This window comes from Scyliorhinus torazame, chromosome 27 (genome assembly GCF_047496885.1).
Source record: "Scyliorhinus torazame isolate Kashiwa2021f chromosome 27, sScyTor2.1, whole genome shotgun sequence".
Taxonomy (NCBI): domain Eukaryota; kingdom Metazoa; phylum Chordata; class Chondrichthyes; order Carcharhiniformes; family Scyliorhinidae; genus Scyliorhinus; species Scyliorhinus torazame.
In genome coordinates, this window is record NC_092733.1 from 19,554,950 (window position 1) to 19,578,025 (window position 23,076).

At 50.0% G+C, this 23,076-nt stretch overlaps 1 long non-coding RNA gene across 4 annotated transcripts in view; it reads right to left on the reverse strand.

The window, feature by feature from the left end:
* The window catches only part of LOC140403279 (uncharacterized), a 77,238-nt gene that overhangs the window by 24,353 nt on the left and 29,809 nt on the right, over positions 1-23,076 (reverse strand). For 2 of the 4 annotated variants that reach the window (XR_011938273.1, XR_011938275.1), the window contains exons 2-3: positions 12,427-12,560; positions 8,829-9,091 (exon numbers count right to left, since the gene is read on the reverse strand). This is a non-coding gene — a long non-coding RNA (uncharacterized lncRNA). Of the gene's footprint in view, positions 1-8,828; positions 9,092-12,426; positions 12,561-15,345; positions 15,838-23,076 lie in introns of those variants that run through there. The other 2 variants (XR_011938274.1, XR_011938276.1) reach the window with 2 other exon arrangements.

Below are 23,076 nucleotides of genomic sequence, written 5' to 3' on the forward strand. Positions count from 1 at the left end.
GTGTGGGGCCCAGGTGATCAGTCAGTGACAGTGCGGGGCCCAGGTGATCAGTCAATGACAGTGAGGGGCCCAGGTGATCAGTCAGTGACAGTGCGGGGCCCAGGTGATCAGTCAATGACAGTGAGGGGCCCAGGTGATCAGTCAGTGACAGTGCGGGGCCCAGGTGATCAGTCAGGGTGACAGTGCGGGGCCCAGGTGATCAGTCAGGGTGACAGTGTGGGGCCCAGGTGATCAGTCAGTGACAGTGTTGGGCCCAGGTGATCAGTCAGGGTGATAGTGCGTGGCCCAGGTGATCAGTCAGTGATAGTGCGGGGCCCAGGTGATCAGTCAGTGACAGTGTGGGGCCCAGGTGATCAGTCAGTGACAGTGCGGGGCCCAGGTGATCAGTCAATGAAAGTGAGGGGCCCAGGTGATCAGTCAGTGACAGTGCGGGGCCCAGGTGATCATTCAGGGTGACAGTGCGGGGCCCAGGTGATCAGTCAGGGTGACAGTGCACGGCCCAGGTGATCAGTCAGTGACAGTGCGGGGCCCAGGTGATCAGTCAGTGACAGTGCGGGGCCCAGGTGATCAGTCAGTGACAGTGCGGGGCCCAGGTGATCAGTCAGGGTGACAGTGCGGGGCCCAGGTGATCAGTCAGTGACAGTGTTGGGCCCAGGTGATCAGTCAGGGTGATAGTGCGGGGCCCAGGTGATCAGTCAGTGATAGTGCGGGGCCCAGGTGATCAGTCAGTAACAGTGCTGGGCCCAGGTGATCAGTCAGTGACAGTGTGGGGCCCAGGTGATCAGTCAGTGACAGTGCGGGGCCCAGGTTATCAGTCAATGACAGTGAGGGGCCCAGGTGATCAGTCAGTGACAGTGCGGGGCCCAGGTGATCAGTCAATGACAGTGAGGGGCCCAGGTGATCAGTCAGTGACAGTGCGGGGCCCAGGTGATCAGTCAGGGTGACAGTGCGGGGCCCAGGTGATCAGTCAGGGTGACAGTGCACGGCCCAGGTGATCAGTCAGTGACAGTGCGGGGCCCAGGTGATCAGTCAGTGACAGTGCGGGGCCCAGGTGATCAGTCAGTGACAGTGCGGGGCCCAGGTGATCAGTCAGGGTGACAGTGCGGGGCCCAGGTGATCAGTCAGTGACAGTGCAGGGCCCAGGTGATCAGTCAGGGTGACAGTGCGGGGCCCAGGTGATCAGTCAGTGACAGTGCGGGACCCAGGTGATCAGTCAGTGACAGTGCGGGGCCCAGGTGCTCAGTCAGGATGACAGTGCGGGGCCCAGGTGCTCAGTCAGTGACAGTGCGGGGCCCAGGTGATCAGTCAGGGTGACAGTGCAGGCCCAGGTGATCAGTCAGTGACAGTGCGGGGCCCAGGTGATCAGTCAGTGACAGTGAGGGGCCCAGGTGATCAGTCAATGACAGTGAGGGGCCCAGGTGATCAGTCAGTGACAGTGCGGGGCCCAGGTGATCAGTCAATGACAGTGAGGGGCCCAGGTGATCAGTCAGTGACAGTGCGGGGCCCAGGTGATCAGTCAGGGTGACAGTACGGGGCCCAGGTGATCAGTCAGGGTGACAGTGCACGGCCCAGGTGATCAGTCAGTGACAGTGCGGGGCCCAGGTGATCAGTCAGTGACAGTGCGGGGCCCAGGTGATCAGTCAGTGACAGTGCGGGGCCCAGGTGATCAGTCAGGGTGACAGTGCGGGGCCCAGGTGATCAGTCAGTGATAGTGTTGGGCCCAGGTGATCAGTCAGGGTGATAGTGCGTGGCCCAGGTGATCAGTCAGTGATAGTGCGGGGCCCAGGTGATCAGTCAGTGACAGTGTGGGGCCCAGGTGATCAGTCAGTGACAGTGCGGGGCCCAGGTGATCAGTCAATGACAGTGAGGGGCCCAGGTGATCAGTCAGTGACAGTGCGGGGCCCAGGTGATCAGTCAATGAAAGTGAGGGGCCCAGGTGATCAGTCAGTGACAGTGCGGGGCCCAGGTGATCAGTCAGGGTGACAGTGCGGGGCCCAGGTGATCAGTCAGGGTGACAGTACACGGCCCAGGTGATCAGTCAGTGACAGTGCGGGGCCCAGGTGATCAGTCAGTGACAGTGCGGGGCCCAGGTGATCAGTCAGTGACAGTGCGGGGCCCAGGTGATCAGTCAGGGTGACAGTGCGGGGCCCAGATGATCAGTCAGTGACAGTGTTGGGCCCAGGTGATCAGTCAGGGTGATAGTGCGGGGCCCAGGTGATTAGTCAATGATAGTGCGGGGCCCAGGTGATCAGTCAGTAACAGTGCTGGGCCCAGGTGATCAGTCAGGGTGATAGTGCGGGGCCCAGGTGATCAGTCAGTGATAGTGCGGGGCCCAGGTGATCAGTCAGTAACAGTGCTGGGCCCAGGTGATCAGTCAGTGACAGTGTGGGGCCCAGGTGATCAGTCAGTGACAGTGCGGGGCCCAGGTGATCAGTCAATGACAGTGAGGGGCCCAGGTGATCAGTCAGTGACAGTGCGGGGCCCAGGTGATCAGTCAATGACAGTGAGGGGCCCAGGTGATCAGTCAGTGACAGTGCGGGGCCCAGGTGATCAGTCAGGGTGACAGTGCGGGGCCCAGGTGATCAGTCAGGGTGACAGTGCAGGGCCCAGGTGATCAGTCAGTGACAGTGTTGGGCCCAGGTGATCAGTCAGGGTGATAGTGCGGGGCCCAGGTGATCAGTCAGTGATAGTGCGGGGCCCAGGTGATCAGTCAGTGACAGTGTGGGGCCCAGGTGATCAGTCAGTGACAGTGCGGGGCCCAGGTGATCAGTCAATGACAGTGAGGGGCCCAGGTGATCAGTCAGTGACAGTGCGGGGCCCAGGTGATCAGTCAATGAAAGTGAGGGGCCCAGGTGATCAGTCAGTGACAGTGCGGGGCCCAGGTGATCAGTCAGGGTGACAGTGCGGGGCCCAGGTGATCAGTCAGGGTGACAGTGCACGGCCCAGGTGATCAGTCAGTGACAGTGCGGGGCCCAGGTGATCAGTCAGTGACAGTGCGGGGCCCAGGTGATCAGTCAGTGACAGTGCGGGGCCCAGGTGATCAGTCAGGGTGACAGTGCGGGGCCCAGGTGATCAGTCAGTGACAGTGTTGGGCCCAGGTGATCAGTCAGGGTGATAGTGCGGGGCCCAGGTGATCAGTCAGTGATAGTGCGGGGCCCAGGTGATCAGTCAGTAACAGTGCTGGGCCCAGGTGATCAGTCAGTGACAGTGTGGGGCCCAGGTGATCAGTCAGTGACAGTGCGGGGCCCAGGTGATCAGTCAGTGACAGTGCGGGGCCCAGGTGATCAGTCAGGGTGACAGTGCGGGGCCCAGGTGATCAGTCAATGAAAGTGAGGGGCCCAGGTGATCAGTCAGTGACAGTGCGGGGCCCAGGTGATCAGTCAGGGTGACAGTGCGGGGCCCAGGTGATCAGTCAGGGTGACAGTGCACGGCCCAGGTGATCAGTCAGTGACAGTGCGGGGCCCAGGTGATCAGTCAGTGACAGTGCGGGGCCCAGGTGATCAGTCAGTGACAGTGCGGGGCCCAGGTGATCAGTCAGGGTGACAGTGCGGGGCCCAGGTGATCAGTCAGTGACAGTGTTGGGCCCAGGTGATCAGTCAGGGTGATAGTGCGGGGCCCAGGTGATCAGTCAGTGATAGTGCGGGGCCCAGGTGATCAGTCAGTAACAGTGCTGGGCCCAGGTGATCAGTCAGTGACAGTGTGGGGCCCAGGTGATCAGTCAGTGACAGTGCGGGGCCCAGGTGATCAGTCAATGACAGTGAGGGGCCCAGGTGATCAGTCAGTGACAGTGCGGGGCCCAGGTGATCAGTCAATGACAGTGAGGGGCCCAGGTGATCAGTCAGTGACAGTGCGGGGCCCAGGTGATCAGTCAGGGTGACAGTGCGGGGCCCAGGTGATCAGTCAGGGTAACAGTGCACGGCCCAGGTGATCAGTCAGTGACAGTGCGGGGCCCAGGTGATCAGTCAGTGACAGTGCGGGGCCCAGGTGATCAGTCAGTGACAGTGCGGGGCCCAGGTGATCAGTCAGGGTGACAGTGCGGGGCCCAGGTGATCAGTCAGTGACAGTGTTGGGCCCAGGTGATCAGTCAGGGTGATTGTGCGGGGCCCAGGTGATCAGTCAGTGACAGTGCGGGGCCCAGGTGATCAGTCAGTGACAGTGCAGGGCCCAGGTGATCAGTCAATGATAGTGCGGGTCCCAGGTGATCAGTCAGTGACAGTGCGGGGCCCAGGTGATCAGTCAGGGTGACAGTGCGGGGCCCAGGTGATCAGTCAGTGACAGTGCGGGGCCCAGGTGATCAGTCAGTGACAGTGCGGGGCCCAGGTGATCAGTCAGGGTGACAGTGCGGGGCCCAGGTGATCAGTCAGTGACAGTGCGGGGCCCAGGTGATCAGTCAGGGTGACAGTGCGGGGCCCAGGTGATCAGTCAGTGACAGTGTTGGGCCCAGGTGATCAGTCAGGGTGATTGTGCGGGGCCCAGGTGATCAGTCAGTGACAGTGCGGGGCCCAGGTGATCAGTCAGTGACAGTGCGGGGCCCAGGTGATCAGTCAGTGACAGTGCAGGGCCCAGGTGATCAGTCAATGATAGTGCGGGTCCCAGGTGATCAGTCAGTGACAGTGCGGGGCCCAGGTGATCAGTCAGTGACAGTGCGGGGCCCAGGTGATCAGTCAGTGACAGTGCAGGGCCCAGGTGATCAGTCAGTGACAGTGCGGAGCCCAGGTGATCAGTCAGTGACAGTGCGGGGCCCAGGTGATCAGTCAGGGTGACAGTGCGGGGCCCAGGTGATCAGTCAGTGACAGTGCGGGGCCCAGGTGATCAGTCAGTGACAGTGCGGGGCCCAGGTGATCAGTCAGGGTGGCAGTGCGGGGCCCAGGTAAGGCGGTCAAAACGCGTCTTCCCTCCCTGGTACAAATCGTGATTACGGAACACATTTGGGAGAATTTGCACGATGAGAATGATGTACCTCAGAGTGTTGCCGATGAATGTGCTTTTCAGGCTGAGCAAGACGGGATCACAGGTTAATAAGATAGAGCTGGACAGTGGGGTTGAGGGCGAAGGTCAGGCATAAATGTATTGAATGGCAGAGTTGTCTTGAGGGACTGTAGAGCTCCTAGTTCTCATGCTTTAACAGTAGAATTGAATAATTACAAATTTTGTTCTTCACCAAATGTACAGGCTCGGTACAGAGGCAGAAACATTTAGTGGCAATACCCCAGGCAGTGGTTGTGCTGGAGTTAAAATATGCTTTGTCTGTCTTTAGCTACACCGTTGCGTGCATCCATGTCTACTGAACAGTCCCTGTTTTATGCGTCCAATGTAGTGCCACAGAGCGACAGACAAAAACAAGCTGAGAAAACATAATCGTATCGATTGAGTTTTGCACAGTGCCTTCTCACTGTGAGATTGCGGGTTTGGTAGGATAAAGGCCAACTCTTGCCAGTGATTAAGATATCCTGGAGTGAAATAAGCTGAATGAGCCTGGCTGGCTACAGTAACCACGGCAACAGTTACACCTCAGTCAGTTATTTTTCACAAAAACATCGCGTGAGAGAGCTATGATTCAATTGATGCTCTTGGCAACGGAACATATTTGGTCACCCCGCGATTGGTTTTGAGGGACCGATATTGCTGTGGGTCCTATTGTGAAGCAATGTGCTCCGTTGGAGCTGATGTCTTCTCGTCGTGGAGCTCAGTCCCCATCTGTCTGCTCGGGTGGATGTGAAAGATCCCGCAGCACTCTTTCTGAGAAAGGTGAGGGTGATCAGGTTCTCTCCATTGTCCTGTCCAATATCTGTCCCTCACTCAACATCGGAAAGACTGATGGCACAGCGGCCCAGTGGTTAGCACCGCTGCCTCACAGCGCCAGGGTCCCGGGTTCGATTCCCCGCTGGGTCACTGACTGTGTGGAGTTTGCACGTTCTCCCCGTGTCTGCGTGGGTTTCCTCCGGGTGCTCCGGTTTCCTCCCACAGTCCGAAAGATGTGTAGGGTAGGTGAATTGGCCACGCTAAATTGGCCCCTAATGTCCAAAAGGTTAGGTGGGGTTAACGGGGATAGGGCGGGGGAGTGGGACCCTCTTTTTGCAGGGTCGGTGTAGGGTCGGGATTCTGGCCACTGCCAACACCGGAATTTGCCGGCCACCGGGAGTCTCTTTTCCCGTTGGGAGCGCACCCCCACCCATGGGAACGCCCGCAGCTGACATTACAATGGCGACGACATTCCGAATGTACTTCAGCGACTGTGAAGGACTTTCAGACATCCCGGGATTGTGAACAGCACTCTGGAAATGCAAGTCTCTCTTTTCTTTTATCATCTCAACTGGGGCTGAATTTCTCAAGAGATTTAGTGAGACTTTCAATGTAGAGGTGTTGCTCTTTCTAGCTTTAGTCTATTTGCTCTGTTTCGGTCACCTTTGCTCATGAGTCGCCAGGTATCTTTATGATACCGCCACGTGGTTCAAGTTCAGGTTATGATTAATAACACAGCACACCGCTTAGTAAGGATTAAAACAACGGTCATTTATTATATACAACAAGCAATATTAATACCCTAATACTACTTTCTATATAACAAACATATCACTACTGGTCAATACTTAACTTAGGAAGAGCCCACCAGGTCAGGGAAACGAATGGATTGTCCAATCAGATCTGGCCCGCGGGATTCAAAAGGCTGCTACAGGTCGGTGGCTAGGTGTCTCTACCGGATAGCGATCGTTGGATTCACACTTACAGTGGCCGGTGGCTGGTCTTGCGAAGGTCTCGAGCAGGCGAAGATGAGAGAGAGCGAGATCTGAACTTGGACCTTTACGTTTATAGGGCCCAGGGGCTTCCCGCCTCCCGGGGCGGCCCTTGACCCTGAGTCCCAAGTGATTGGATTCTGTCCCCAGTCTCTGGGGTTGATGTGTCCAATGGTGAGGCGATTCCTTGATCGGGGAGTGGTCGCTCACCTGTCTTTGTTTCGGCCACTGCAGGCGCCGACATGTCTGGCCCGGTATTCAATTGCTAATATGTTGCAATTGTTTCCGGGGATAGCCGATTTAACTGTGGTTGTCTGAGTAGATTAGGTGTAAACAGTCCTGAATGCAACTGCGGATACCTGGGTTGATGGGCTGTTGATAGCCCTGAGTATCGATCTGGGCTACCTTCCCAGAGCCGAATATGCAAACCTGTCTGCAGCTGCCTGCTTGTGTCTTTTTTTGGCTGCTTTTCCCAGCAATCTTTCGGGTTAGCTATTTTAAACTGGGTTTTGGCCAGATTAATCGGAACGCAGCCATTTTACATGGCTACAGAGGATGGTAATGAAGCTCAGCTTGGCAACTTTTTCACCATCCAAGATGGGGATCTGCATTTTAACAACCTCACCACTGGCAGCTGGTGCTTTTGACAAAGTGAGATACCCTCAATTACGACTCAGGAGAGGAGTTTGATAATACAAAGGCTTTAATTACCAGAGAACCAGACAGCTGCCGAGTGTCATGATATTCAGATAAACATCATGGTGCAAACACACATACACACTGATGGACAGATCAACGGACCAATCAACACACACGCAACAGCACAGCCAATCACAAGCAAGAGCACACGCACTATAAAACGGGGAACACCACAGTTCCCGCTCATTCCAGCAGGAGACAGCTCAGGGCACAGAGCTCACAGCAAGCCATTCAGACATACACCATGTGCTGAGTGCCTCTCTAAGATAGTGTAAGGGCTGGGGCCACAGGTTAAAGGGTAATGAACAAACCACAGTAACAAGTTTACAGATGTTGTTATTGATAGTAATAAAACAGAGTTGTACCATCTGCAACCGTGTTGGTTCGTCTGTATAGCGGAACACCCAACACGACATAGTACCAGGTTTGGAACCCAGCAACTGTGAGACCTACCTACACATCTTCAGGAATCCGCCATCCTGCGCCATGGACACCAACAGCCATGCCGCAGCCGGCAGACAAGAAGGCAGTGCTACGCTTTCTCGGGATGGTCAATTTCCTGGGGAAGTTTATTCCCAACCTTGCCTCCCACACAACTGCTCTTCGCCACTTAGTGAAGAAGACCACAGAGTTCCAGTGGCTGCCCGCACACCAGAAGGAATGGGAGGAGCTCAAGATTAAGCTCATCACAGCCCCGGTATTGCCGTTCTTCGACACCTCTCGAGATCCATCATAGAAATCATAGAATCCCTGCAGTATAGAAGGAGGCCATTCAGCCCATCGGGTCTGCACCGCCCCTTGTTCCGATAGAGTACCCTACCAAGGCCCAAACCCCCGCCCCTATCCCCGAAGCCCCACCTAACCTTTGGGTAATATTCACCTGGCCTGCGCATCCTTGGACTGTGGGAGGAAACCGGAGCACCCGGAGGAAACCCACGCAGTCATGGGGGAGAACGTGCAAACTCCACCCAAGGCCGGAATTGAACCCGGGTTCCTGGCGCTGTGAGGGAGCAGTGCTAACCACTGTGCCACCGTGCCGCCCCATTAAAAAAAAAAATTCTCCCCTCCCTCCCACCATCTCATCAATGAGAACAGTCATGAATGGCAGAGCAGGCTCGAGGGGCCGAATGGCCTACTTCTGCTCGCACGCCTTATGGTCTTATCCCTGGTACCATTCTGATTAACCCCATCTACTTTGCCCTCTAAAGGGTGGAGCCCAGAATTGGACACCAGGCCCCAGATGAAGCTTAACCGCCATTTTATAAAGGTTGAGCATAAATATTGCAGAAAACAGTTACTCATTTTTCAATGGGAAAGATTCAAACTCAACCAAGGCAACGTTGTCATATTTTGCCATGAATTGAATGGATTCAGCACATATCTAAATTAACTCACGTTATGACCGATGAAGCATTGCCCCTCACGCTCTCTCTGAAGGACCTTGAAGCATTCTCTCCATCAAAGCTCTAAATAAATAGATATAGTTATGGACAGAGTGTATTGATGCTGTTGAACACTGTGGGCAACCTGTTAATTCTCTTCATCTGGATTTTCCGTCTCTGTGTTAATCGAAGGGAAAGGGCCATGCATCCCATCCGAATGTGATGTGGCCGTCAGCTCTTTGTGGGTGACGACGTCCTCTGGCCTGGGGCGCAAATCTGTGAGTCAAACAAAGTTGCTCTGTACGAAGCTGAAAACGTGACGGGAAATCAATTCAAGAATCGTATGCGTGGCCTTCATATTTTTGAGGCAGGGAAAAACGTTAAACAGTGTGTGTGTGCTCAGAATGTCCAAGGCGGTAGAAATGTCCCAGAGTCATTGGGCCTTGCAGAAACATCAAGGCTTCAGCAATAGACCTCACCGCCAAACAATACTGGCGCCATTTTCATTACAACTTGATAAATAGTGTTCCTGTTGCCACATTCTGTCAATCAAATGAAAGGCGGGCAGGTTTCTAATCATTCATGAAAGGTAATGAACCAATCTATTTGAATACCTGTAATTATGTTTTTTTTTAAAGAGTACCCAATTATTTTTTTCCAATAGAGGGGCAATTTAGCGTGGCCAATCCACCGAGCCTACACATCTTTGGGTTGTGGGGGCGAAACCCACGCAAACACGGGGAGAATGTGCAAACTCCACACGGACAGTGACCCAGAGCCATGATCGAACCTGGGACCTCGGCGCCGTGAGGCAGCCATGCTAACAACTGCACCACTGTGCTGCCCATAATTATTTTGTTGCTTATATATCGAAGAATTTTCTCATTTAAACATTCAACATGGGTATTGTCCTGGGCCAGGACATGGAAACTCCAAAGTGTATTCTGAAGCTCATCTGATCTATAACTTTTCTGTTGAATTTGGCTAAGAGTCTTCACTTCAGGTGGTAATTCATCAGACTTCCTGGGCACTTTTATCAAAAGAAAGTTTATTATAAGAATGTAGTTAACGTATATAAAACAGTTAGCAAGAAGTTGTTCTCAATTACAAACATGAAAAAAGCACAACAGCTACAGTGATCTATGTCTATAAATCTTAATGAATCCCCCCTTAGCTGTTCCAATTCAATAACAAAATCCAATAAACCAAAACCCCTTTCAAGGGCGTGGCCCAGCACACTGCAACCTCACTTGAATGAGACTGGTCTTATCCCTAAGATTCTGGTCCTGTGTCCAACCAGCAGACTCAGAACTCCTTCAGGAAAGTAACTCTAGCTTTAAGGTTACCAAGGCAGATTGCCACACCCAATGTGTTTTCAGTTCCCTGGAACAGCTTTAAAATAAAACAAGAGAAAATAGGGAAACTTCCTGGACCTTAACACAGTGCTACTTATTCTGCAGTCCAAACGAACCAACTGAAAATGAAATCAAAACACTAAACCCCCTCTCACCTGACAGCCACAGCCCAGCTCCACCCACAAATAACATCACAAATACACCCTGAGGGAAATGTTTAGAATGTTCCAGGGGCCCCGTCATTGGAGATCCTCTGGTATGATTGAAAAGCCTCCACTCACACGGTTAATCGCAACCATACTGCTGTTTATTTCGAATAATAGGATACCTACAGTGCAGAAGGAGGCCATTTGGCCCATCAAGACTGCACCGGCCCTCTGAAAGAGCGTCCCACCCAGGCCCACTCCCATCCCCCTCACCCCACCTAGCCTTTGGACACTAAGGGGCAACTTAGCGTGACCAGTCCACCTAACCTGCACATGTTTGGATTGTGGGAGGAAAGTGGAGCACCCGGAGGAAACCCACGCAGACACGGGGAGAACGTACAATCGTCACACAGACTGTTACCCAAGTTCAGAATTGAACCTGGGTCCCTGGCGCCGTGAGGCAGCCGTGCTAACCACTGTGCCGTTTAATGAACCAATGCATAGACATTGGAGGGGTTTTAGTGTTCGTTTTGGACAGGGACACTAAAATTTATTCTCCATACATGTCCTCCTCCTCATTCAGGCACCCTGCCCTCAGAGGGTGCTGACAATTATGGCAACCATAGATTTCCCTTGGATTGGTATATGATTATGCGTGGCAATGTATTGCAGCGGTTTGCCTTTGCTTATTTCAGTATGGTTGATGAGGAAACTCGCCCTGTCTTACCTTCTGCCATTGGAAGGCTTTACAAGCTGATACTCAACCTGTTTGGCCACATTGTGGGTGCACCTTCCATGGCCATCAAGTCCGTGATGAATGTATAAAACTGTTAGACATATTGTATTACATATATGTTGCAGTAATACTATTAAAGAATCTAGGTTTAGGTATCCAGTCTGTGAGTTTGCAAAAAATGCAACTAAAATGACGTAAAAGTGGGATAACCATTCATTCCAACCATGTATTTGTTTACCTATATGTGCTAATGGAATATTGTGCATTTTGGATGGTTCCCTGGGGTTGGCGGGGGGGGGGGGGGGGGGGAGGGGGGGGGGGGATAATTTTAGATATTGTGTTTATTCTTAGGTAAGCCAGTCATGGGACATCTGAGTGGGATCAAGATGATGTCATTAATGGGAGGAGCCAGGTCTGCAGCAAGCAGGTTAGCTGTAGGATTCCTTGAGTGCGGCAAAGGCACAAGGATTTTCAGGTTGTGCCTGAAAAGATGCCTCTCGCCAATAAATCCCTCCAAGAAAATCGCCACAAGAAATTTCTACACAATAGTACAGCAAGTTTGTGTTAACTTTATTTATAAGTGTTTTTTGACCTGTAATGTGCTTTGCTTAATTGGAGATGGGGGAAGGTATAAGTTAGTAGTTAAAAGTGTTTCCTTTTATTTTAAGAATTGTTTAATTGTTAATTGAAAAGCTATTTTACGTGATGTTAATCCTGCGTTAATAATGACGTTTGTTTCAACATAAAAGATCCGTATTGGTCAGAGCCATCACTTCTGGGGCGAAGTATCCTTTCCTCACAGTTTTACAAATTGAGAAAAAAGTGTTTCGGGTTCATGTTCGGCATCCTAACAAATGCTGGGGTCGGGGCCGGGATCTACGCGGGTGGGACTTGAACTCAGAGGTACGAACGCTCCCTACTGCGCCACAAGCAATAACATACGAATTAGGGGCAGGAGTAGGCCCCTTCTCTGGACTGCTTCCAACACATTTATATCTTTCCTTAACTAAGGAGACCAATGCTGTACACAATACTCCAGATGTGATCTCATCAATGCCCTGTACAACTAAAGCATAACCTCCCTACTTTTGTAATCAATTCCCCTCACAATAAGCATAACATTCTATTAGCTTTCCTAATTATCAAATGCAATTATAGATTACACGTTATTAATTATGAGTGAGTTCCCCTGGTGATTTAGTGGGTATATATAGTTAGCATTTGAACAACATAGACTAGGATGGTGCCAATATTGATTCCCAGTTTGTGTTTTCAGCTGATCTCAGCCAACATGGCAATCCCTTGGCTACGAGGTGTGTGGAAGGGTCCTGATGTTGTGAAAGGACATATGTAACAACAAAAGTTTGCATTTACCTCGCACCTTTCAAGGTTTCAAAATGTGCCAAAACGCTTCGCAGGGGTGTTTACTGAGAAAAATGTTGCGCCGGGTGCCATGGCGAGGTATCAGAACAGAAGGCTTGGTCAACGAGGTGGTTTTCAAGGTCGGTCTGAAAGAAGGAACGAGAGGTAGAGAGGATTAGGAAGGAGCTCTGTAGCTTAGGGCCGAGCAGCTGAAGGCAAGGCCTCCAACGGCAGAGCAATTAAAATTGAGGATATTCCAAGAATTGGAAACGCATGGAAATCTCGGCAGGTCGTGGAGAACGAACTGGCTAAAGAGTTAGGATCGGGAGACGAGATGGAGGAATTTGAAATCAAGGGTGAGAATTTGTTAACTGGAGGCATCAGAACAGTGAGCCCATATAGGTCAGTGACCACGAAGGTGGTGGGTGAACAGGACTTTGTGTAAGACAGTAGATGGGAGCCGGTTTAGCTCAGTTGGCTAGATGGCTGGTTCGTGATGCAGAGCAAAGCAAACAGCGCAGGTTCAATTCCCATACCGGCTGAGGTTATTCAGGAAGGCCCCACCTTCTCAACGTTACCTGAGGTGAGGTGATCCTCAGGTTGAATTCAGTGACAAATCTGGAATTAGAAGTCCGACGATATCCATGAAACCATTGTCGTAAAACGGCTTCTGGTTGACGAATGTCCTGACCTGGTCTGACCCACAGCAATGTGGTTAACTCTTATCATCCCCTTTAGGGTGATGGGCAAACATTAGGCAATGCTCAAGAGGCGTAGGTCGATGGTTTTGGTGACGGAGAAAGTGTGAGGTCAGAATCCCAGCTCATTACCAAGAATGGTCTGGTTCAACCTTAGGGGGAACCAAGAAGGGACCCGGAGTCAGTGTCTGGAGAATGGACCGAGAATCACCAGTACTTAGTTGCACAAAGCTTCAAGACCAAGGAAAAAAAACAAAATTGAAAAAAAACTCAGTAAATACTAATCTTTCGTTTGAAATCATTTCTGAAGTTACATTGCATAACAGTGAGAGGCACAGGTTTTCTACGGTGTGCTTTCCGGGACAGAACATGTTCTGTTGCACCAGCATTCATGCCTACAAGAGTAGGAGATCTTGTGACACCGTGGCTAATATTGCTGCTTCCGAGCCGGAAGCTCCGGGTTCGAGTCCCGGAAACTCCACACGGACAGTGACCCGGGGCCGGGATCGAACCCGGGCCCTCGGTGCCGTGAGGCAGCAGTGCTAACCACTGCGCCACCATACCCCCCTTTATCATTAAGGACTGTGTAAATACCATTTGTAAATAAACCATTATAATTTGTTATGCATATTGGCCAGAATTCTCCGGCCGTTGGGATTCTAAATGCAACCGGCAGCCCCCGCCCCCCCCCACGGGATTCCAGGGCGCGGGGTGGCTTCGCTGGGAAATCGGCAAGCAGCGGGAGCAGGGGATCCCGTTGCCAGCGAACGGCGCCCCACTGAGAAACATGTGGCTGAGGGGGGCGGGCGGTGAATCCCGCCCACTAACTGGTGGCCGCAATCCTTCCTTTACTACAAATATTCATTGCACTTCCTGTGACGGCCATGTTGAAGTGTCTGCAATGTCCTTTTGATTGCATTGAAGTACCTCAGACTGCAGCTGGATCAATGTAGAAAAATTGAATATTATTGCACTTTCTGTGACGGCCATTTTGAAATGTTTGCAATATTCTTGCAGATGTTTTGGCCCGGTACGGCGGCACAGTGGTTAGCACCGCTACCTCGCAGCCCCGGGGACCCGAGTTCAATACTTGTGGTCACTGTCTGTGTGGAGTTTGCACGTTCTCCCCGTGTTTGCGAGGGGTTTCCTCCGGGGGCTCCGGTTTCCTCCCAAAGATGTGCAGCCCAGGTGGTTGGCCATGTTAAATTGCTCCTTAGTGTACAAAAAGATTAGGGTTACGGGGATAGGGTGGGGGTATGGGCCTGGGAAAAATGCTCTTTCAGAAGTTCGGTGCAGACTCGATGGGCTGAATTGCCTCCATAAGCACTGTAGAGATTCCATGATTTTATGACTAAAGTATATTTTTTACAAAAAAAACCCGAGAGTTACATATTAGAAGAATATCAAGGAACTGCACAAAATTACATTAGCCCCACTTCTTCAGCACTGGCAACCTTTAATTGACAAGGCAAACTTAAATAAAAAGATTCCATTTTTAGATCAAATCCAATGTTCTGTTTTCGCTAATCCGGTCCTTCTTTGAATGTCATCGATGTGGGTGAGACCTGGGTGACAAGCACGGTGACAGATGAGACAGCCTTGTCCCTTCAGCTCTCATTGTAAAGAGATAGCATCTGGAGAGAAAATTGCTGAATTCTGCAACTTGATGATAGGAGAGAGATGTTTCTGCCAGAATATACCCTGGAGTCGCTTTCCCTATCCTTATCAACCGCAACTCAATAATTCAGTGCACTCTGTAAAATGGCCTACATTACATCCATTGAGAACTAGAAGAATAGATTTAATTGAACAAATCACTATTAACTTACTAGCAAATGGAGTATTATTCCTTGAGTTCAGAGCACTGGAATCTTAAAGTAGTGTCTGCTAGTTTTGTATATATATGAAATGTGCATTTTGCAGACACTTTGCAGCAGCTGAACTTTGTGAAGGCTGGATATTTTACCCAAGTCCTTTATAACTACTGGTTTAACTAATTCTGCCTGGTTTTATGTTTCAGCAAAACGTGAATGTTGACATTCACAAGCAACGAAAGCAGATTCCTGCTGATTCCAAACTTTATCCTGTTTCCCTCCCCCACAGTTGCTGCTGAGTTTGAATTCAATACAAAATCTGGAATTAAAAGTTGAATGATGACCATGAGCCCTTTGTCGATTATCCGTACAATCGTTCACCAACGCCCCAATCGGGGAAGGAAATCTGCCGTCCTTACCCGGTCTGGCCGACACGCAGCAATGTGAGTGGTGTTCTTTGTGATTCTTATTCTCAGGATGAATGTTGTAGTGTTTGCAAAGACCACAGAAGTTAAGTTCAATAACAAAGCTGACATTTATTACACTACTTATTAAAGCTCGACCACTTCCTCCTATAGCAAGCAATAATCTAGTAATCTACAATCTACTATCACTAGTCTCTACACTCTATCTATAACTGTACTCTGCACTCTCTAGACCTCTCCTCTGCACTCTCTCCCAGAAGCCTGAGAGTCAGTGCTTTATATAGTTCTGCATCTAGCTCCATCTAGTGGTCAATTATGATAGTACATTAACCCTATATATACTCGACAGCCTGCTCTCCATAATGTCACAATGTGTTTGACTCTTAACTGCCCCTCGGAAATGGCCGAGCGAGACCCTGGGTTCAAGGGCAATTGGGGATTTCAAAGAATTTACAGTGCAGAAGGAGGCCATTCGGCCCATCGAGTCTGCACCGGCTCTTGGAAAGAGCACCCCACCCAAGCCCACCCCTCCACCCCATCCCCATAACCCAGCAACCCCACCCAACACTAAGGGCAATTTTGAACATTAAGGGCAATTTATCATGGCCAATCCATCTAACCTGCACATTTTTGGACTGTGGGAGGAAACCGGAGCACCCGGAGGAAACCCATGCACACATCGGGGAGAACATGCAGACGCCGCACAGACAGTGACCCAAGCCGGGAATCGAATCTGGGACCCTGGAGCTGTGAAGCAGTTGTGCTAACCACTATGCTACGTGCTGCTCTTGTAAATTTAGAGTACCCAATTCATTTTTTCCAATTAAGGGGCAATTTAGCGTGTTCAATCCACCTACCTTGCACATCTTTGGGTTGCGGGAGCGAAACCCACGCAAACACGGGGAGAATGTGCAAACTCCACACGGACAGTATCCCAGAGCCGGGAACGAACCTGGGACCTCGGTGCCGTGAGACTGCAGTGCTAGCACTGTGCCACCGTGCTGCCCCCAGTGATGCACACCGAGACAGACATCAGCTATTACTGGAAGACTATCAACTCTCTGAAAGTCGTTCTTGGTCTGCTCGAAACCTGTCAGCCGTCCAGCGCAAAACAAATACTCCTGCTATGATGTGTAATGGTATTCTTGCAAACTTTGTTGAAAGAAAGTGCTAAAATCCTAATAAAACTATTTTTAAAAAAAAGAAAATAATACAATGGAACTTGGATGAAATGGGTGCAAATGATTATGTACATGGATAAGGTCACACTGACATTACACTGAAACAAACAGATCTCAGTGAGATGAGTATGAAAATATCGCACAAAAAGGGCGCAGATTATCCGAAAAGGTCAAAATAAATGTTGTGATCATGATACAAACATTACAATGAAAACACTAAGAGCTTGCTGTGTATTGTTTACTGTAGAAGTATGTTCATAGATTCATGAGTTTGAATGATTCATATTCCTCTTTTTGAAGACCATTATTATAAAAAGGTAAAATATCCGTAAGGTTCGATCCCGGCTCTGGGTCACTGTCTGTGTGGAGTTTGCACATTCTCCCCATGTCTGCGTGGGTCTCACCCCCACAACCCAAAAAGATGTGCAGGGTAGGTGGATTGGCCACGCTAAATTGCCCCTTAATTGGAAAAAAAGAGTCGGTTAGTCTAAATTTATTAAAAATAAATAAATACATACAGGAAAAATAAAATAAAAACAGTAAAAAAAGAACCTTTCAAGGGGCAGGTAACAGAGCGACTGAATAGCAGGATTAACAAGTAATCCGCGGGGAAAGGTTATTCCATAACCTACATCTTCAGATACTGGGCTGACCGACCAAGAAATGATTTTTCAGTACCTACGCGCAGAAGTGATGGGAAAGCAGGAGCTGGATTCTCCGTCCTGTCGCGCCACATTTCCGTTTCACCCCGTCGGCGGGATGCTCCGTTACGCCGGCCAGTCAATGGGGTTTCCCATTGTGAGGCAGCCCTACGCCGTCGGGAAACCCCCGGGCTGCCGGCAAAGTGGAGCAACCGGCTGGCGGAGAATCCAGCCCCAGATCTCCCGGGCCTGGGCCGGGAAAATGATGATGGTGGACAGATACCTACCCGGAGTGGGGAAGACAATTTGCTCCTTGTTCCAATATGGTGTGTCCGAAACTGCAGGCCGTCCACATTTAAAACTCTTACTCATGATACGGAATTCAGGAAAAACCTTTGAAAACAGATAGGTGAGGAGAACATGGATCTTCGTGTGGTTGAGGTGAATAGCGTGGAGGTATGGGGGGGGGGGGGGGGGTGCGGGGGGGGGGGTGAGTAATCAGCAAAGGAGGAAAAAATAATCAGGTTTATGTCTAAAGGCATAAGATCAAGTAGGGTGGGAGGAGACTGGAGTAGAGCATGATTTGATATGATAGTGACGCCTTGACAAATACATGAATAGGACGGGGTTAGAGGGATACGGACCCCGGAACTGTAGAAGGTTTTAGGTTTGACGGGCAGCATGGTCGGCACAGGCCTGGAGGGCCGAAGGACCTGTTCCTGTGCTGTTCTTTTCTTTGTTCTTATTAGTGCTAAATTCCACGCTACGAATTCTATATAAAATGGGATGGGTGAAAATAGCCACCAACACTTACTTAAGGGAAGGGACGATATGGAAGTCGCCACATTTATGTGGCTTGACCATATATTTCCTTGCTGTTGACTGATTTAGGAAGTACGAGTTATACACGTCACTGTGTTCAGAACTAATTTACAGACCCATAATATTCAAAATAAACACACATGTCAAAGAAAAACATAAAATCTTCACATTTGTCTGTGGTTTTCGCTAAGATTGAATATGGCAATTACATGTACGCAGCTGGTGTTGATTTGTGGTACTATATCTTCTCTGGATGTTGGTTCTGGGGGCTCCCTAGCAACACCTCCTCTCCACTGTGAGCAGAAACCTGGTCATCAGGTGTGAGGTACTCTCGGGGTTGCTGTATGTGGCACAGGTCCGGCCCACACCCCGATCCTGCGCCCCAGCAGTCACCCGGACCATCTTCAAGTTCATCTGGAGATCCAAGATGGACCGTGTCCGAAGGGACACCTTGTACAAATCTCTGGATAAAGGAGGGTGTAGCCATGTAAAATGGCTGCGTTCCGATTAATCTGGCCAAAACCCAGTTTAAAACGGCTAACCCGAAAGACTGCTGGGAAAAGCAGCCAAGAAGACACAAGCAGGCAGCTGCAGACAGGTTTGCATATTCAGCTCTGGGAACGTAGCCCAGATCGATACTCAGGGCTATCAACAGCCCATCAACCCAGGTATCCGCAGTTGCATTCAGGACTGTTTACACCTAATCTACTCAGACATCCACAGTTAAATCGGCTATCCCCGGGAACAATTGCAACATATTAGCAATTGAATACCGGGCCAGACATGTCGGCGCCTGCAGTGGCCGAAACAAAGACAGGTGAGCGACCACTCCCCGATCAAGGAATCGCCTCACCATTGGACACATCGACCCCAGAGACTGGGGACAGAATCCAATCACTTGGGACTCAGGGTCGAGGGCCGCCCCGGGAGGCGGGAAGCCCCTGGGCCCTATAAAAGTGAAGGTCCAAGTTCAGATCTCTCTCTCTCTCCTCTTCGCCTGCTCGAGACCTTCGCAAGAACAGCAACCGGCAACAGTAAGTTTGAATCCAGCGATCGCTATCCGGTAGAGACACCTAGCCACCGACCTGTAGCAGCCTTTTGAATCCCGGGGGCCAGATCTGATTGGACAAGCCATTCGTTTCCCTGACCTGGTGGGCTCTTCCTAAGTTAAGTATTGGCCAGTAGTGATAGGTTTATTATATAGAAAGTAGTATTAGGGTATTAATATTGCTTGTTGTATATAATAAATGACCGTTGTTTTAATCCTTACTAAGTGGTGTGCTGTGTTATTAATCATAACCTGAACTTGAACCACGTGGCGGTATCATAAAGATACCTGGCGACTCATGAGCAAAGGTGACCTAAACAGAGCAAATAGACTAAGGTTAAAAAGAGCAACAAGGGAGAAACATACCCAACGTTGTCCTCATCCTGATGGCCAGTTTTGTGTGTGGCTGCATCAGGCTACGTGTGGGATCCCGGTACGCAAACGGCAAGCATCATTACATGCCGAGGTTCTACCTGTCCCCAGTGTTACGAAGGATGGGTCTGGATATGCTGTCACAAAATGCTCCGAGTGGATGGATTTGTCCCTTGTGGAAGCATTTATGCAGAGTAAACCGTTTTTCTACAAGTCCATCAAGCAGTGGTCTGCACTTAATGTCCTTGAGGTCCTTCATGAAAAGGCGATGGTGGATCCTGTCGGACAGACAGTCAAGACCATTTGACAGAAAGGCTCACCACCAGAACATTCAAACAAGCAACAAGACCTAGCTTGGCTGATGGCGAGATAGGCCCTCCCCGTCAGATCCTTCCTGCATGATGGCATGGTGGTACAGTAGGTAGCGTTGCCGCCTCACAGTGCCAGGGTTTCCTCTGGTTTCACACCACAGATGTGCAGGTTAAGTGGATTGGCCATGCTAAATTGCCCCTTAGTGTCCAAGGATGTGTAGGTTCGGTGGGATTATGGGGTTCAGGCTGCGTAGTTGGCCCAGGTAGAGTGCCTTTTGAGAGGGTCAGGGGCGACCCGAAGGCCGAATGGCCTTTTTCTGCAGTGTAGGGATTTTATGGAACATACCCGGAGTCTCGCCCCAGCCGCATGTTGCCCCCGAGGTGACTGGTGGGGAAGAGACAGGTCTCTACCTCCTTGGGGAACGTTCCTTTACAAAGAAGGTCTGGAGAGAGATGAGGTGAATTTTGTCGAGGTTCACCCCGGGCAGCCCCGTGACGCAGGACTCTGTGCTCTACGTGCTGTTCCCAGTGACGCCCACCGAGACAGACATCAACTGTTACTGGAAGATTATCAACTCTCTGAAAGTCGTTCTTGGCCTGCTCAAAACCTTTGTCTTCCAGCGCAAAACGTTGACCCCGACCGAGTGTTGCAGACTGGCACATTCCAAAGCTCAGGAATATGGGCTGAGGGATGTGCTAAAGCTCGGGGTAGCCGATGGATGGATGGATTTGTTTATTGTTACGTGTACCGAGGTACAGTGAAAAGTATTTTTCTGCGAGCAGCTCAACAGATCATTAAGTACATGGGAAAACAAGGGAATAAAAGAAAATACATTATAGGGCAACACAACATATACAATGTAACTACATAAGCACTGGCATTGGATGAAGCATACAGGGTGTAGTGTTAATGAGATCAGTCCATAAGAGGGTCATTTAGGAGTCTGGTAACAGTGGGGAAGAAGCTGTTTTTGAGTCTGTTTGTGCGTGTTCTCAGACTTCTGTATCTCCTGCCCGATGGAAGAAGTTGGAAGAGTGAGTAAGCCAGATGGAAGGGATCTTTGATTATGCTGCCCGCTTTCCCCAGGCAGCGGGAGGTGTAGGTGGAGTCAATGGATGGGAGGCAGGTTTGTGTGATGGACTGGGCGGTGTTCACGACTCTCTGAAGTTTCTTGCGGTCCTGGACCGAGCAGTTGCCATACCAGGCTGTGATGCAGCCCGATAGGATGCTTTCTATGGTGCATCTGTAAAAGTTGGTAAGGGTTAATGTGGACATGCTGAATTTCCTTAGTTTCCTGAGGAAGTATAGGCGCTGTTGTGCTTTCTTGGTGGTAGCGTTGACGTGGGTGGACCAGGACAGATTTTTGGAGATGTGCACCCCTAGGAATTTGAAACTGCTAACCATCTCCACCTCGGCCCCATTGATGCTGACAGGGGTGTGTACAGTACTTTGCTTCCTGAAGTCAACGACCAGCTCTTTAGTTTTGCTGGCATTGAGGGAGAGATTGTTGTCGCTACACCACTCCGCTAGGTTCTCTATCTCCCGCCTGTATTCGGACTCGTCGTTATTCGAGATCCGGCCCACTATGGTCGTATCGTCAGCAAACTTGTAGATGGAGTTGGAACCAAGTTTTGCCACGCAGTCGTGTGTGTACAGGGAGTAGAGTAGGGGGCTAAGTACGCAGCCTTGCGGGGCGCCGGTGTTGAGGACTATTGTGGAGGAGGTGTTGTTGTTCATTCTTACTGATTGTGGTCTGTGGGTCAGAAAATCGAGGATCCAGTTGCAGAGTGGGGAGCCAAGTCCTAGGTTTTGGAGCTTTGATACGAGCTTGGCTGGGATTATGGTGTTGAAGGCGGAGCTGTAGTCAATAAATAGGAGTCTGAGGTAGGAGTACTTGTTTTCGAGATGCCAAGGCACAATGGGGGGGAGGTTGTTGTCTGAGACCTTTCAGCCAAAGTGAACCGTCATAACAAATTTACATTTACATTTATATTGGAGGACTAAGAATTCAATCAAATTTTCCATTCAATCGAATGTACTTGGAACAACGAAGCTACCTGTGCAAATATTGAATCCAATTTAATGTAACCTTTGAAATGTGATTTATTATTAAGCCTGGGATGTTTTTTTCTGAGGCTGGATAATCTAATTTGAGGTTTGTGATGTGTGCAGAACCTTTTCTAGTCTGCCTGAGTTGCTGCCTTACACTCGCTCATTGGTGGGCCAATAAATTCTATATTTCGTTGGAGTACAATTTGCCAGAGGTGACTCTGGTTGGCAGAGTGCCCAATAGTTCTTGGAATGGGAAGGAACAGCCAAAAGCATGATGTGAGTCAGCTTAAGTTGCAAAGCTTCTTGTCCGTGTGGAGTTTGCACGTTCTCCCCGTGTCTGCGTGGGTCTCGCCCCCACAACCCAAAGATGTGCAGAGTAGGTGGATTGGCCACGCTAAATTGCCCCTTAATTGGTAAAAAAAAGAATGGATGCTCTGTGGTATTATCAGGTATTGCGGTACCTAAGAGGCTGATGACCATTGGTTAAACCTAGGAGTTTACCATTGGCTGTTGATACGTAGCTCCGCCCTGACAGGCGGAGTATAAGAACCGGTGCCGTCCCAGCAGCCTTCACTTTCTGTACCGAAGCTGCTGGGGAACAAGTTCTAGTCGATTAAAGCCTTCAGTTATGAAATCACTTCGACTTGAGTGTAATTGATCGTGCATCATACTCTAAAAAAAAATTTTTTTCAAACTACAAAGCTTCTCACTGTTCTCCTGTAACAAACGTGTGCTGTATTCATTGCAATACAATATTCACAGGCCTAGCAAGTTATATAGGCGGGCATCGAATATCAATGTCATTGCTTCTTTTGGTGGAATCGCTCAATAATTCTGTCGGTTCTCAAGAATGGCTGTTATTAAAATACACCAGAAACCTTGAGCTTAAAGGATTGAGATGAAAAGATGAAAGGACGTAGATTTTGATTTTTAAAATTACACAAAAGTAAGAGAAGAAACTGGATAATTCTGAAACATGTTGCGTTCAATGATGTTCGTAAGTAACTTCAATGCAGCCGGCAAATTAAGTTTTGCGATAACTCAGACTAGTAGAGGAGATTCACAGGGCAGCACGGTGGCGCAGTGGTTAGCATTGCTGTTTCACGACGCCGAGGTCCCAGGTTTGATCCCGGCTCTGGGTCACTGTCCGTGTGGAGTTTGCACATTCTCCCCGTGTCGGCGTGGGGTTTCGCCCCCACAACCCAAAGGTGTGCAGGGTAGATGGATTGGCCACGCTAAATTGCCCCTTAATTGGAAAAAAATGAATTGGGTACTCTAAATTTATTTTTAAAAATAG